At 35.8% G+C, this 17,366-nt stretch overlaps 1 non-coding gene across 1 annotated transcript; it reads right to left on the bottom strand.

The window, feature by feature from the left end:
- Positions 1 to 7,202: 7,202 nt before the first annotated feature.
- On the bottom strand, positions 7,203 to 7,364 carry LOC134371428 (U1 spliceosomal RNA). Its single transcript, XR_010022847.1, has one exon. It is a non-coding gene; the product is annotated as a U1 spliceosomal RNA (small nuclear RNA).
- Between the last annotated feature and the right edge of the window lie 10,002 nt (positions 7,365 to 17,366).

The raw sequence follows: 17,366 nt of genomic DNA, 5'->3' as shown, positions 1-17,366 counted from the left end.
CCTATGTTCTTTTCCTGTAGCTTCCTGGTCTGGAGAATAAATGCAGGGCAAGAACCCCAGTTCATGGTTAATTTCCCAAAAGGAAGGAATGCCTCTCTCTTGTGGGTTCTGGGAGATTAACCCCTTTGGGGTCTCTCACTGCTCAGAAGAGATGGGCTTTCAGTAATCCTTTTGTGGCTCCATCACCCAGGGGAAGAAAGGTGACAAATCTGTGTGAGGCAAAGCAACAATCCCTGTGGTAGGCATCTAAACCTACTCCCTGAAAAGTTATTCACAAGGAAATAATGAAGAATTGCTTCGAATAGTATCTCTTTTAAGCATTTATATATATATTTTTATATTTATATATATTTTATATATATATATACATGTATATATATATATACATGTGTGTGTGTATATATATATATATATATATATATATATATATATTTTTTTTTTTTTTTTTTTTTGTCTTTTTCGTGACCGGTACTCAGCCAGTGAGTGCACCAGCCATTCCTATATAGGATCCGAACCTGCGGCGGAAGCATCGCTGCGCTCCCAGCGCCGCACTCCTCCGAGTGCGCCACAGGGTCAGCCCTAAGCATTTATATTTTAACAAGAGGTCAAAAGCTCAAGGTAGGAAATAAAATTCCTTGGTTACTAAGGAACTGTTTAGGAAGAATTTTGCAGGGTAGGAACTATTTTCTAGCCAGCTATGAGGCAGACTAGCTTCTCTACCTGTCTGTTAAATTCTTTCACTCCAGACTCATAAAAAAAGCTGGTTCCTGGGTAAACACAACATGAATTCTTTTTCCCAATCCCATGCTCTTTTTTTTGCCTTACATCACAGACATCTAAGCAAGGGAATGAAGGATGTCAAAACCTCCAAGGAAAGACTTATGGATAAATATATTTTGGCCTACCATATGATGCAATATTATGAAAACATTGAAATTAAATTTTGGAAGAATTTATGTTAACAAGAGAAAATGTACAAGATGTAAGTGAAGAAAGCATGCTATAATGTATATGTCTTTATAAATACTTTATAAATATGTACACTCATGTATCAGCAAATGAACACATACATGAGAATGTACAAAAATAGATGCAGACATATGCATAAAGGAAAAAATACAAAATGTCATCTCTGGTAGAGAACTTATGGGTAAATTTTTAGAGTTTTTCTTTATACTCTCATATTTGTTAAATTTATATAGTTCCCAATTTTAATTTTACAATTAGGAAAAATGATCTTTTTAAATGATATGCTGTGTTATTCACATTATTCTTTTGTTTTTGCCCTCAACAGAGAACAGAATGTGTGTGTTAAATAAGAACTTCTCTTAAATGCACAAATTCCTTCAGCTTATACGTCATCAACCAGAGAGATGCAGGAGGAGCTGAGGTCAAGAAGCATGTGCGTGCTACTGTGAATAGACTTGTCCCCAAGGGGGTCATTCAGAGGACACTCAGCCTGGTGAAGATGGCACACAGATGTCCTGTTTTCTTAGACTGTTCACAAAACTTAAGTGCACTTGGCAGTCTAAGCACACAGTTTCTTTCTAAAGGAGGTTTTCTGCTGAAGGTTATGCCATGATTTCCACTAAAACATAGATCCATTGGCTGTTTGCTAAGCCTCCTGCACAGTGAAATACAAGCAATCATCAATGGACGTGATTCACCAGAAAATGCAAACTGACTTCCCCACCCTGAGAGAAATGGATTAAATTATGCAGGAGGTTTTGCACACTCTCCCTACACACAGCATCTCTTTTTGCAGGTGAAATTTTTCCTGCAATGCTTCAATGTTGCACCTGCCAACTCCCTCTCTTCTCCTGAAAACACAAATTCCCTGTACACATCGAAGAAAGAGTAATGCCTCTAAAGTGCCCACAATATGTTTGTAATAATTGATATTTCATCCTCTGGTGCCAGGGCTGCACGGATGAAGTGCTTTATGTTGAAAGCTCGGGAATTTGCTTTTGTCCCTTTGGTATCCTGCCCAGTCTAAAGCAGGCCCGCAATTAGTATGGGCCTAATGCAACCCAATATGTAAGAGGCAGCATCCCACAAAACACAAGAGTGCCAGAGGCTTGCATAATATGCCAAGATATCATAGTTTTCTTTGGGGAGATAAAAATATAACACAGCAAATACCTGGGGGGAAGAAACTCTCGGTTTTTCTAAGAAAGTAAGATTTGTATAATTAGGGTTATCATGGCATGGAATTTACAGTCTAAAGCTTAGCACACCTCTAAACTTCCTTCATGTAAATCAAGTATTAATATTTATTAGTATGAATTGTATCTGCTCTTTACCCATGCTGTCTCCATCACTGTATTTTGCATCAGAATTGGATTCTGTTGCTAATATTTTAATAGAGGAGTTTTATATAGACTTTCCATATGCCTTTAAAGTGCTTTTCATACATCTTTGAAAAAAAAATTAATTAAAAAAATAGACAACTCTTGATTTAAGTAGTTTTACCATGATTAAGGTTATCATCTCAGTGATGAAAGAGAATATAAATTTGTGTTGCAAAAGTAAGAATGACTCTTAAGTAATATGAAGGTTTCTATGTGAAAAAATCAAGTTTCTTTTAAATACTGGGGGTATAGAGGGCAGGGAGACTTTTATTCTCACATGACTCTCCTGTTATTTTATGAATCTAACTTTATTAATTGGGATGATTTTTATCTAATTGTTTAAGTATCTCTTGAATATTCTTGACACTATAATATGAATTACAAGCATTTAAAAGCAGAAACATATCTATTTAGGGATAACCCTAAAAAGGCACTGTTGATAACTATTTAGTTATTGCACATTATTGATTGATTAATTGCTTAATAAATGGTTAGCATTTTTCTACTACCTATGCTTTCTAACCTTATCTGTTTCTTCCTATCCTCACACCCTCACTCTGTTATGTTTTGCCCAAAGAAAAAATAACCTGTAGAAGCTTCAGCCCCAAATGTCATCGATTGAAATTCAAAGTGCCTATTTCTCATCCTGTTTTGGTATCTCCCATTGTCATCCCTGAAGACTTTGAAAGCATTCATTTGCACAGGAAATGGATGAAAACAAGATCAAGAATAAAAATCATTTGTTAGATATTAAAGTTTATTTTGCTCATAATGGAACGTGCATATATTTTATCTGTCCACCACCAAGACTCTTCCCAGCTTCCCAATCTCAGGGACTTGCCTCTGCTCAAGTACCAGCGTTATCAAGTAGCTCCCTGTAGAAGTAAAACCATTTGGGCATATGGATAATTTATCTTAAACACAGTTGAAAGCATTTTCTTGAGCTCTTCACTCAAGATCAGTCCCTATCCAGGTTCCAGTATTAATGCTGTCCCTCAAAGATAGTCCACTGGCTAACACACCAAGAAATCCTTGCTGCGAGCTCTGATATCATCTACTGTTCATCCCACTTTCAATGAGTCTAATTTCACTAAATTAGTACCCTAGTCTTTTTCCCCAGGTTATTCATCTATGCCTGAGTACCCAACTAATTTACCAGTCCAGACATTTATGTCATGCTATACAATCTAATTTGTGAAGTCCAAGCCTCTGTGACAGGGCAGTGTCCAGTCCACAATGTTGAACTGGGAAGCAGAATAGCTGGAATAATAGAAACCTGTAATTAGAGACAGGTGGGCATTAGGTTGCTGTCATAGCAGGTGATTTAATAAAAAATTATAGCAGCCATTACGGAAAATAGTGTAGAGGTTTCTCAAACAACTACAGACAGAACTACCATCCAATCCAGTAATCCCACTACTGGGTATATACTCAAAGGAATGAAATCATCACGTTGAAGGGATGTCTGCACACCAATGTTTATCACAGCTCTATTTACAATAGCCAAGATATGGAATCAAACTAAATGCCCATTGATGGATGACTGGATAAAGAAAATGTGGTATATATACACTATGAAATCCTACTCAGACATAAAAAAGAATGAAATTCTGCCATTTGCAACTGCATGGGTAAGCTTAGAGAAAATTATGTTAAGTGAAACAAGCCAGGCACAGAAGAGAAATACTGCATGTCCTCATTCATAAGTGGGAGCATAAGGAAGGAAGGAAGGAAGGAAGGAAGGAAGGAAGGAAGGAAGGAAGGAAGGAAGGAAGGAAGGAAGGAAGGAAGGAAGGAAACAATCACAATAATGCATTGAGAAATTGGTTAATGGACACAAATGATTATGTTCTGTAACGATGAATGTACTTATTATCCTGATTTGATCATCATACATTGTACAGGTATTGATATTCAACTCTGCACCTCACAAATACGCTTAATCAATTATTTTTCAGTTAAAAAAATTTAAGTGAAGGCTGCGTGCAGCCCTATAGCACCAAGGTCATGGGTTCAGATCCCCATACTGGCCAGCCACCAAAAAAATAAAAATAAAACCAAAGAGTAAGGCTGATATTGTGTGCTAGAAAATGTCCTCTAAGAGAGGCAGAGCATGTCAATTAGAAAATTTAACAGGTGTTATATAATATTAGGACTGGTTTATTCATCATGAATTTTAAGAATTAGATGTGTAACTATTAAGATATTTTGGGGGAATAAAACATCATGACAAAGGATCACCTTTTATATTTCACACACTTTTGCCTTACCGAATAGCAATGATGAATGACATTAGGCAAGCAGTGCAAACCATGATAGGAACATTTATCCTTTGGATTTCAACCAAAAGTTTTTGGTTTTTCATCAGCCTATATTTTATAAAATTTCCATTACTTGAAATATTATTCCTTTTACAAGTAACTTTAAAAATTAATAATATTTACTTTTATTGCTCTAACTACAGTTATTGATGTTAGCTTTGTGCTTTTACCGTCATCCATTCATTCATTTTCCTTATTCACTGTACAAATATTTGTTAGGTGCTTACTATGTGTCAGATTTATGCTAGTCACTGTTGATACAAAAGTGAACAAAATAGATGAGATTTCTTTTCTCAAGATTCTACCCATTCAGTGGGGAAAATAGACATTAATCAAATAATCATAGAAAATATATGGTTAAAATTTCAGACATTATCACTTCCACTAGCATTTGATTGTAAAAAGAAAGGCTCAAGATCAAATTAGCCATCACTGGAAAATATACTCTTTCTACACCAAGGAGGGGTCCTACCAGGATGAGTGCAGAACACAGGGCATATTTTGAACAAATAACACAGTACTGTCCACGACAGACATGTGGAAGGGGTTCTTAACGTAGTCTGGGAGTCCAGACAAGCCTGGGGCAGCACTCTCTCGGCAGTGTTCTCATGCATGAGATGTGGTTAACTAAAAATTGTGGTCCACAGAGAACATTCCAGGTAGTAGAAAGAGCAGGTATAAATATCATGAGATGTAAGTGAGCATTGTCTTCTTGGAGAATTTTTTTAAAAAGAAAGAAAGAAAGAAATAGAAAAACAGAGTTGAGGAGACTATCCTGAGACAAATCTGTAGAAGTGAGCAGAGGCAAGAATATGTAGTCCCCTTACAGGCTTCTTAAAGGATATGGGCATTTATCCTAATGGGGAGTCACTGAATTGTTTTAAGCAAAGAGAGGGTGATAGTCACTCCCTGGTAATTTTGGCTGCCTTACAAAAGAAGCATTCTAGGCAAGCTTAACTAACTTGGATATATCCCCCAGATCCTCTTAATGGTGTTGTTTTCACCGTTTAAGAAGAGAAAATGGAGTTATATTTTCTATTAAATTACCCCCAAGCAGAGCTATCAGACTCATTCAAATACAGTGTTTCAGAACAGAGGCAGTAGCTTCCTCCCCTTTTCACCCGGGGCAGGTTATACCCTGCCATCTTTATGGCTCAAGCTCTCCCCAGTCACAGGAATCCTGTATCCCCCTCTCATCTTCCCGATGAGATGAAAAGAGAGCCAACAGTGACATGGCAAGTTTGTGCCAAGACCCTTTACCCTCTATAGGAACGAGTGGAGATCAGCAGGGAATTGTAGCAGCTTGGGATTGGATATACATGCAAATTTCCTCTGAGTCGAACATTTCAATTTGAAAAAAGTGCAGCATGTGCTTCAGATGTTTTTTGCAAAATTAAATGCCACCACCCCGTTGTCGTGGCAACTATCATTACACTGATGTGAACTCAGGTCTGCCTTGGCATTCTATTGAGAATCGTGCCATCTTCAAAAGTGTGTGCAGCTTAGCCTAGCCTGGCTTCCTGCTACTGGTAATGCGGGCCAATTTTATTTGTCTCTCCAACTGTGGCCACCAACTTCCAGATGTTGGTCAATTAGGAGAAAACAAACAAAAGCAGTGGCATCCACCATATGTTTCCATAGTTCAATACCTAGAAAAGCTGTCAGTCAATACTTGTATCTGCTGTGGAAAGCACATTGCTAGTTTCTATAACTGCCAAGCATCCAAATTCAGAGTTCTACTCCATATTAAGTGATCAGAAGTGATCCACCATTTCAGATCACCTTCCAAGTGGTCATTCAGGAAACCTGCACCCTTTCATCTTGTTAGTCTTTTATCCACTAGAGTTTTCTCATTCAACCACTACATGAGCAAAATACAAGAAGGAATTCACAATAGGGGATTTTGTGGAGCAGGCGTGAAAGGGTGCACATCCACTTCTACTCACATTTCACATTCCATGAGCTTCAACCCAGGTATATGGTCACCCAGAAACAACAGAAAAGCTGGGAAATATAGTATAGCTATGAGTACAGGAAATAGAAGAAACAGATTTGGAGAACAGCTAACCAGTCACTACCATGTACATTATTTTCTTTTCACATGTATTGCCTTCTTTATTTAAACTTTGTGATTTTTTTCATTTTCTTTTTAAAATTGGAATGCAGTAGATTGTGTACATATCTTGTGGGGTACAGAGTTGAATATCAATACCTATGTGCAGTATGTGATGCTCAAATCAGGATAGTTAATATATTCAACAATATACAATGTAAACATTTTTCATCTGTCGTGGCCCTTTACCAATTCCTCCCTTACTGCCCCCCTCCTTCCCACCTCTGGTAACCTCAGTTCTGTTCACTCATTTAGAAAGTTCAACATACTATTTTGATTGTTGTATCTTTCTTTCTTTTTTTCTATTTAAACTTAAAATATGGTGATAAAATAGGAAATTTTATGTTACATACTTATTGTCAAAATAAAAAGTATGTTGGGGAAATAGGATCTTAAGAAACAGTCAATTTTTTTTTAACAGGGAGCACGAACGCAGTCCCCCACTACCACAAATTATGCAGTTGAGTTTCCCACATTTGGGGAAATTACAGGGGTCAGCACATCCAGAGTGCAATGGATAAGCCTTGCCCTGGGAAAACCACCTTCCTGATCATGGTATCGCCCCTGCCAGGTAAGTATGGAAACAGTCAATTTCTGTTTATTGAAATTTACTAAAATTTCTAAAATTACTAAAAATATCTTTTGAGTGGTCCCAACTCATTGGTGATAGTGACATACAATAAATTCATTTTTCTGACTTATTCAGTGCATCATAGTTTGTAATTTTTGGCATCCAGATTGAGAATCCAGAGACTGATTGAAACTTTCAGTCATCAAAGAAAGAAATAATCATTATTTAGTATTAAATTGATAAAGTTGTAAAATATTTAATTCTGAGGTTTTATAATAGATTATATTCTGATACATAGACAAAACCTACAATTGTGTAGCTCTTAATAAAGATGATTGCCATTGTTTTTTAAGTTAAAATTGGTTCTTTAATTAACACTGAACATTAAAAGTTCATTAACTTCAGAACATTGTGGACTCTAGGTTAATCAAAATTTCAATTTCCCCTTTTTTACCATTATATTGACTATGAGCCTTATGTGAATGGGAGATTGAGGAAGAATTAGATTTTCTGCTCTGCACTATGGTTCCAAATACTTTTCCTTGAAAATCGCTTAAAGTTATACTAATTATAAGTGGCACATATGGTTTGATGTTTAACATCCATCATTTCATTTATTTATTTTTCCAATAAATAATCATTGAGTGCCTATTATGTCTGCATGTTGATACTGCAACAAATGGTGGGAAAATTGGGGCACACAGATGAACAAATCCCCAACTTCATGAAGTTTATATGTAAAATTTATATTGTACTCTATAGGAGCAGAAGGATATCACACAAGAAAAACACACACATGGTTAATTAACAGCTGCATGATATTTACTACAAAGAAAACAGCCTGCTATAAACATGTAGAATTAGGAAAGCAGCCGTGGTCTGTGTAGCCAGCAGAAGTTAGTTGCAAGAAGAGGAAAAGTGAGTTGGGAGTAGTATTTCCAGCACTGCTGGTACTAGGACTCTTGGGAAGAGGAAAAGAACAATAGAACAACACAGTGACACAGAGGGAAAAGAGACAATAATGATAGATAAGAGCAGATGAAGCATGAACTTAAAACTGTAGAGGATTTTGTTCCTGAGAGCAGGGCAGAGGAGGACATCAGTTATCATTTGAAAAGATGACACTGGTTATTCTTTACCCAATACAGAGAGGGTTACCAGCTAGGAGGCCATTACTTTTCTTCCAGTAAAAATAGACAAAAATAAATGCTAAAAGTTCACTAGCAAGAAAAAAAAAAGGAAGAAAAATAGGGAGAGGAAAAGGGAGGGTAGTAGATTTATGATTACAGAATATGACATAGGAAGCAGTAATAGAAAAGCAGGGGAAACAGGTGAACGATTACAAATATGAAAGTCTTCATGCTTGCTCCACCTCCCCTCTCTCTAACACAGGATAGTTATCTTTTCTCCACTACCAGTTTGCTTCTAGAAACCAACTATGTGGGCTTGACCTTTAAATTTCTTTTCCTAGTCTCTGTTAAAAGACACAGATGGAGGACAAAATAACTGAGTTTTCCCTGGATCTAATCTCCCCAGTATGGTGCTTTCAAAATTCACCTGCTCAGTGCACTTTATTATGTCTGGCATGTACCAGAAACTCTGCTAGATCCTGGAGGTAAAGTAGTGAAAAAGATAGACAGGGTTTTCTCACTCATAGACGTTGTAGTCTACCGTGTCCCCAGGCTGCATCTTACATACAATTTTAGCCAGCTGAATATTATGCTTTTATACATTTTCTTCTAGGCCATGGTCATGGCATTTGAAATGAAAGAGTGTATGGGTAGGATGCATCAAATGCTTTGGACATACTGACAATGGTGGCAGGTTGAATTCCAGGATGCTTGCACTGGTGAGAAAGAATAATCATTTCATCAACTAAATATACCATATAAAAGTACTTAACCTCAACTATATAAATTTTAAAAACCTATAGCTGCCATTATGAATCAAAACGCACTCCCATTTTGTCATTTTAGGTTAAAACATTGGGTCTCCAGACTTTCTGTCATCTATTTCTCATCACTAACTATCTGACCTCTTTCCTTTAATTTCAAACTCTGCATCCTCAGAGCTGTTCCTAATCTATAATTTAATTCCACAATGAAATCTCCCATAACTATCTATTATAGTCTTCACCTCATCATCAAGTACCTGAGACAGTAGACTATATTTTCACTGTCTGAGTCTCACCTACCATTTTCTAGTTTGTCTGCTACAATCTGATTTATTCCATCACAAAAGCCACTGTAAATGGCTCAGGTCAACCATGACCCCTAATTACAAAGTCCATAGGGAAATTGTAGCCCTCATTTTACTCAGTCTCTCTGTTGCTCTTGAAAAAGTTGGCCACCTTCTGTTTTTTGAGCTTCTGAAACACTTATGCTCTTCTTCAACAGCATTCATTCTTTAGAAACAGATTCTCAGCCTCCTTTTGTAGCTTCTTTCTCCTGTGCAATACTTAAAACACTTATTATTGTTAAAGTTCCCTTTTATACCCCACATTCTACTTACCTTTGATACTCTCTCCAATTGATGTTTTAAAATGTGATTTACAGTCTATGTATGTGCTTTTGACTCTCACATTTTTATCATCAGTTTCCTCTTCTCTTTGGAGTTCCATATTTATACACACAAATTCATATTAGGCATATCCTTCAATCAGTTAAAACTTAACAAATCCCAAACTGACCCCAGTTGGCTCTGCATTATATTCACAGAGCCACTATGTACAAATAAGCCCCTTGAAAAAACTCAGCTCTCCACTCTCCAACATCCACATCTAATTGGTTGATACGCATCACTGATTTTATCTCCTAAATATCGCCTAGTCTCTTCACTACTTTCCAGGACATTGGCATTATCAGTGCCTCTTCATCTTTTCCTGGATAGTTCCAGCAATCTCTAATTTGCCCAGCCTTCAGTTACTTGTTTTTGCTTTCATGATAAATTCCAAGCTATTTGACATAGCAGAGACACTTTGCTATCTGGCCAAATCTAACTCTCTTCAGCTGCAGACTTAACCAGCTTATGTTTGCTTTGTAATAAGAATTTCAGTATTAATTCTTAGAGTAATCTCATTTGCTCTAGTAAGCCTGCCTTGTCTCTTGCGGAAGAAATGCCCATCTCTTCCTTGTGGTGCTCATTAACTCTGTCTGCTCTAGTTTTATATTACTTACTGCATTATAATACATTCTTTTCATGTCTGTCTCCTACCTTGGGATTTGGGGTTGTAGGAAAACATTTCATTCATATTTGCATCCTGAGTACCTAGCACTGCCTAGCATTATAATGGATGTCTAGTATTTATTGAGAATAAAAATTATAGATTAACAAACAAATAGTTAATTAAAAACGTGGTGAGTATGTTGATGGTCTGTGATGTAATATTCCATGATATTAAAATTTTATGAGAATTCTTATTATGCAGTTTGGCTAAATTGCTACAAATGTGAAAGCAACTCCAAAATAAAGAATATATTCTCGATTTAGTCTAAATTTCAATACTCTGCGAATTATCAACCCCTTCCTTCATTTTTTACAATTCCCTTCTTCGTACTTTATAGAAATAGTCTACTGGAGAATGCCATTTACCCCAAGCCAAGGATAATTGCTAAGGATGAAATGATAGCTTCTTACAACTATTGGGAGTAAAAGTGAACGTGAACTTTTATAAAAGCAATTTGACAACGTATTTTGACAGGCTTTAAAAAATTTATGCCAATTTATCCAGAAATGTTACATATAAAGACCTAATCAGAGTGCATAGGAATATTTGGGTAAAAGCATATTGCCACCATGTTATTGTGTCTACAAGTTTGATGGCAGGGGATTGGGGGAGGGGGATGTAAGTAATTATAATGTGTACTCATTGAAATTAATATTTTTTAGGGGAGTAAGTCATATAAATAGGCAACCAGAAAAGTACTGTCTAAAAATAGAGTGTAACCCCAAATCTTGTTTTAAAATTTTATATAGTATTGGAAATATATATATATATTTATATATATATATTATATATATATATACACCACATTAAATATATCAGAATACATATAATTATTTAGAATGATAAAGCTAATAATGAATTATCTTTAATCAAATAATGATCTCATAGTCTAGAAATACAGCCAATTAGGAAATACTTGCACTAAATCTATTTTGTGCCTGCTCACTTTCCTATGATTTCCTTTTAGAAAATCTGTGTGTTTACATCCTTGCTGAAAGGTCAGGCTGCTACATAACCCTGAGCCACAAATTGCCCTAGATATAGCCTACATAGGGTTGCTAGCTACTCACTTACCACTTAAACAGAAAATAGGAACTTGGCAAACAAGATACTTCACTTAGCAATTTAAAAATAAGATATTGAAGGTGTTAATCAGCTAATGTTTGGAACAAAGTACAAGTGCTATAATAAAGAAATGGGGCAAAGAAACCCAAGGAGGGAGAAGGAATCTACACCCTTGATACATTAAGAGCACAAGGAAGCAGAGGTGGTGATTTGACAGGGAGACAGAACATGACTGGGCAAGAGCAGCAGTGCTGGACCGTCATCCAGCTCCTACCAGAGAGGGGGAGAATTGAGTCTGTTTATGATAATTTTCCTAATTCTATGATTCCCAGCTGTATGGTGATCTGTGTACCTCAATATCCATGAAATACATGTCTCATGGCAGTAAATTTTCTCTCTCTGTTTATCTGAGATCACTTGAGTGTGTCACTGTTCCTTGCAATGAAATAATCCTAACTAAAATAGGACTTTGCCAGTTCGTATATAGGTAGGACATAGGATTATGATCATTAAAAGATTTAATGATTCCTTGTTTCTACTGATTTTACCCACTGTTATTAATTTCACCTGTCACATAGGACTTTAGCCCTTGCTTATAGCACTTTGGATATTTGACCTTGAAATACAGCTGTTTCTAACCTGTCAACCCAGTAAAGGACAAGGTCCATGCCATTCTGTACTGATCTTTATTTCATTCATTTATTTATTCAGTCAATATATTGAGTGAATTACAACTTTTTTCAGGGCCAGTCACTGTGTACGAGGCTCTGGGGATACGATAATCAACAAGACTGTTGTCCCTGATCTTATGAGACTTATAGTCCAGTAAAGGGAAGTAAATTCTAGACATTAACATTAAATGAAGACTAAATTAAATGTCACTCATTTAGTTAATAGTGAAAGTTAGATATTCTTTAAATGTTTCAAAGCCAATTTCATGATATTTTATCTAAAATGAATTCCTGGGAGGAAATTCTATCTCAATCGGATCTTTATACCCTTGAATAAAGAATTTTGCCTCTTTCATTTTTCTTTTTGACACCGCTAAAGAATTTCCATTTTACTGCTCTTGGGAACCAGAGAAATACACAGCATGCAGCTTCCTTAACTGCTATCTGGATGGTACATCCAAAGCTCACAGGACCAGACCCATATTGTTGCTCCCTGCAGTACTTTTACATGAATGCTTTATAAGACATACATAACCTAGAATTGTGTTTTTTGTTTGTTTGGTTTTAGCACTGCATTAAGCATTTTAAAAATTTTTATCTCAGGCCTGCTCCAAATTTAGGAGACAGATTTGATAAATAAAAACAGTGATTTATATCACTAGGGAACTGGTTAAATATTGTGGTACATTTGAACTATCATCTACTATGAAGCAATTAAATAAAGTGAGATAGAGCTGTATACTGGGGTACAAAAGATGTTCACAATATGTTTTGCTTACATAGTGAGAGATAGAAGGAGAGAGAAAGAGAGAGAGAACTATTTATTTATACGTGCAACGAACATTGTAGTGTCTATTTAGCACCCATAACTTCCTTTTTTCTTAACAAAATTCAAATTGTCTTGAAAAATTCACATTTCTTCATGTATCACATGTGTCTCCATAGAAAGTGGCCCCATCAAGACCCTCCAAACCCATCTTCCTTAACAGTTATTGGCTCAGGAAAGTGACCTAATATAGGCCTATGTGCTATGAGAGGAAATTTCCTGAAGGTCTTCTAGGAAAGTTCTTCTTCCCCTTCTCAGACAGTTTCTGGAAACAGCCCTCTCTTTCTTGGAATTTTCTGTACGTGGATATAAGACCCAGAACTGCTGAAGCCATTTTATTAAAAGCTCAATGCACATAAGTGGCAGAGCCCAACAGAAAATCACAAGAAAACAAAGTCAAAGGCACGGGGTTAGGTCATCCTCGAAGCTTACTTCTTTCTAGGTTTTTAGGTAAGGAGAGCTGATAACTTTTCTTTGAGCACAAGCTATTTAATTTTGTATGTTGAGCCCATTGCGTCCAAAATCATCCTCAGGTTTTGCATGGGGGTATATGGGTATAGGCACATCGATCCATTGGGAAAAAAAAAAAAAAGTTTGAAGAGTATGTATTAAATAAAATTGGAAAAAGTGGGATTGGAAGAGGAGAATGGAGTTCTTCCCATTTTATTCTATATACTTTTTTATAAATACATAATGAATATGTATTGCTTTGTGTTTAAACATAAAAAAGGGAAATTTAATGTGTTTTTTTAATAAAAGTTACTTTTTTCAATAGTATACACTTTATCTATTCCCTTAGAAAAAAAACTATTACATCTCTTAATTTCTAGCAAAATCACTGATGTATTCACCAGAGAGTTCATTGATGAGTATTTCAAGTTTCAAAAGTTGGCAGCATAGAGGAATGGACAGGAGGCAGCAGCCAGCATCAGGAGACTTGGTTTTCTCTCCTGTTTCTGCCATTCCTTTAGGAATCTGGCCTCAGGTAAAGCATGGAAACATTCTGGACCTCATTTCCATCATTTGTAGAGCGACAAGAAGGAATCCAGACATCTGGTCGAAAGACATCTCAGCCTTCTTTGAATTTTTTTAGTTTTAACTTATATCCATAGAAGAAATAGTTTAAGCTGAATACTAGCTACAGGTAAGGAAAGGGACCAGATGAATTGGCAATTTTTATTTCCAGTGATTCCAGAAGTGCTATATCTTGTAGCAGCTGAAGAATGTTGAGAAAAAGCACACGCACGGTCCTTTATTTTATTACTTCATTTCTTCTCAGCTTAATGTTTTATGGTGGTCATTAAAATAAAGATTCAAAAGGAACTGGAATGTTTTACCCATTAATTTATTTCTCTATTTTTTTGGTAGTTTTGTAATTTCATCCCTATAATAATATTTTATTTCATCAGCTCAAAAATATATTCACTTTGTTCTTAAGCATTAACCCATTTTTTCCTCTCTTTTTTTTTCTTCTTTTATTCAAAAGTCTTGAATAAGAGAGAGAGTAAGCCTTAGAATTGATAAAATTAACCCAGTGGTAATTAATAAAGTCTTTCAGTTACTTTCTTATCATGTCCTTGCTTAGGATAAGTTCAGTATAAAAAAAAATCTTTTATTAGCAAAATATATTAATATATTCCAACAGTATTTTATCCTCCCATGTCATTTTGTCATATATAAATCAGTGCATTTGCAGTTGATGTTATTCGAACAATTTCTGACCATAATGTTAATAACTTCTTTGTAGACTATTCTTAAATTATGTATAAATAATTGGTGATAATGATTTCTTACAAATGGTATTTTACAATACTTAAATGTCTATTTAATACACTTTTTCTTAGGTTTGAAAATTCTTGAAAAATCGTTCTAGGGAAATAAAGTCTCCAATGTACAGATGATATACTGAAAGTCTTAAGATGCTAATTATTTTTCCTAATTAGTTACCTAATTATATTGCCAGTCAGCCCCAGATTTTATAATAAGATTCACTCGGTACCCTGGTTCTTTTTTTTCTTTCCCTTATGGCTTTGTATATTCTAAAGTACTATGCAATTTATTTTCTGGCAGAAAAAATACAAAGTTAAGATATGTCCATTTGCAAGTATTAAAATGTGCTTCAGGTAAGAAAATATAGCTACTATTTCAGTTTACAATATTCTTGTATTCACAATTAACACTCGTCTCTCATAGTAGTGATACTGCCAAGGCAGTAAGATGATAGGAGGAGAATGTAGTATTTGGATTCCAGCAAAGATTTTAGATAATGCACAATTGTCACATGCTGCGGTAGGAGTAATTGATAGAAAGATGCCATAGACATACTGAAATAATCATTTGTCCTGCCATGTGGGTGAGATTACAACCTGGCTCACACAGAGCATACATAGAAGAGGGGACACGTATATGCCTGTCTGCAGGGTACAGTGCCCAGGTCCTCAAGTGTCCAATATGGTGTCCAGTTGCCAATGATACTACGAAACTTGTGTAATGACCTTGTCTGCTCCTTTAAAAAGCTTGCTCTTGTTATCATGTTGACAAGCATGGGGTTGAAAGAGAATTACATTCTTCTGGATCTTCCTAATTTTTTTTTTTTTGAGACAGTTATAAGAATGCTCATTGTGGCAATTTCACTGTTAATCACTAATTTCTGAGTGAGTCATGAATTTCTAAAACATTTCATCTTCAGTAGGCTGAGGCTTCAATCTTACCTGAGGTCTTCCCTGTGCAAATTAACCAGATTTATATCTCTTGGCTGTCATTGCTACTAGAGGATGTAACAATGCAGATAGGAATTACAAAGTAGTTATGAAATTTAAGGAATGTACTGTGTACTACTATTTCCTAAGTCAGTAAAAATAGCCATCTGTCTTTTTCCTGTCAGTAAAAATAGCCACCTGACAGGCAACTAGGGGAATAGTTTGTGTTAGCTCTCTCTTAGATGGAAATTTCATTTAACCAGATGCCTATTCTCAGCAAGGCATTTGTGTGTCTATGACTGAAACAATCTATGTTCAGCTACAAAGACTCCTCAAAATACAGATTCTCATTCTCTGTTTGCTCTTGGTTTTGATAGGTGTCAGTGGGGGTAGACTTTTAAACACCATGTTCTATGTGGAGGAAATTCTTGAATAGTAATACTATGTGCAAAGCTAATTCTTTTGAAAGGTTAAAAAAAACCCTCAATGTGCCTTATATAACCTGATCTATTTATACTCTGTCACTAAGGAGAGTCAGCTGCATTTATGTTTGGGGGAAGGGAACAATTCTTTTGCACCTTCTCATCCAATTGATGACTGCCGAGTTACACAACTGACTGACAGCAATGGTTTAAGTAGTGAGAATGTTTCAGAGGTATTAAAATGTTTGGAACAGAAACTCTCAAAAATATTTAACATAAGAATTCTATGAGCAGCTTTAGCACCAGCATTTTTGAATTTTCCTCTGGTATCAATTATAACATTAAGTTTCATCAGACAATATTATACATGACAACAGTCACTAAGAGACTTCTGCAGTCTCAATCCCAAAATGGATGCTTTAAAACCTGCTTCAGTTTTCCAGCACCTGGTAGTGACTAGTAACACCCATGTGAGTTTTTTAACCAATAAGAAGCTCTTTGACTATAAAGCACATTCTTGAATTGCAACGGTAATAGAAAAACCCTGAATTTTATTGGTGGGGGTGTGGTGGATAGATTCTGGATTCCATTGATTCTGAAACCAAAATCTGATTATGATTTCAAAAGGCTATCAAATATGTCTCCCTTATTATGTGTGGAAACCACCAAAATATATTAAAGGCTACTATATTTATAACCCCTTTTCTCTTGACTCCTATTTAATTCTTATATTTATGTTTAGCGCTTATTTGGTGTCTAGCATATACTTTCTTCTATTTTAATTTTTCTCATAAGAGAGAGCTTATTGTGCACTGCACAGTGTGGAGCACTTTGCATGCTACATTTCAATAAAACTTTACAACCACCTTATGCAGTCAGCACTGTAATTATAAAAAGAGTAGAGTATTCCATTGTTACACCCACTTAGAAACGTAAAAACTGAGGTTCGGAAAATTAAGTCACTTGCCAAGGTGATGCAGCAAGTAAACGATGGAGAGAGGGTCTGAATCCTGACTAGCTGACTTCAGCTTCCACGTTCTTACTATTCTGCCTCCTTTCCCAATTTTCTGCCCTCCCCAGTCCCTATATGACAGTAGAACC

Source organism: Cynocephalus volans, chromosome 2, assembly GCF_027409185.1.
Source record: "Cynocephalus volans isolate mCynVol1 chromosome 2, mCynVol1.pri, whole genome shotgun sequence".
NCBI lineage: Eukaryota > Metazoa > Chordata > Mammalia > Dermoptera > Cynocephalidae > Cynocephalus > Cynocephalus volans.
This window is presented reverse-complemented; position numbering and strand designations above follow the sequence as displayed.